Here is a 708-nt window from a genome sequence, read left to right as displayed (position 1 = left end):
TCTTACATTTATGAATACCATACTATGTGAAGTTGAAAGACCAGACTTGTTCTTTCATTATATCTTACATTTATGAATACCATACTATGTGAAGTTGAAAGACCAGACTTGTTCTTTCATTATATCTTACATGTATGAATACCATACTATGTGAAGTTGAAAGACCAGACTTATTCTTTCATTATATCTTACATTTATGAATACCATACCAGGTGATGTTGAAAGACCAGACTTGTTCTTTCATTATGTCTTACATTTATGAATACCATACTATGTGAAGTTGAAAGACCAGACTTGTTCTTTCATTATATCTTACATGTATGAATACCATACCAGGTGATGTTGAAAGACCAGACTTGTTCTTTCATTATATCTTACATTTATGAATACCATACCAGGTGATGTTGAAAGACCAGACTTGTTCTTTCATTATATCTTACATTTATGAATACCATACCAGGTGATGTTGAAAGACCAGACTTGTTCTTTCATTATATCTTACATTTATGAATACCATACTGGGTGAAGTTGAAAGACCAGACTTGTTCTTTCATTATATCTTACATTTATGAATACCATACTGGGTGAAGTTGAAAGACCAGACTTATTTTTTCATTATATCTTACATTTATGAATACCATACCAGGTGATGTTGAAAGACCAGACTTATTTTTTCATTATATCTTACATTTATGAATACCATACCAG

The sequence above is a fragment of the Limulus polyphemus genome, unplaced genomic scaffold (assembly GCF_000517525.1).
Source record: "Limulus polyphemus unplaced genomic scaffold, Limulus_polyphemus-2.1.2 Scaffold10940, whole genome shotgun sequence".
In the NCBI taxonomy this organism is placed as follows: Eukaryota; Metazoa; Arthropoda; class Merostomata; order Xiphosura; family Limulidae; genus Limulus; species Limulus polyphemus.
The sequence above is the reverse complement of the archived record's forward strand: the minus strand, read 5'-3'. Positions refer to the sequence as shown.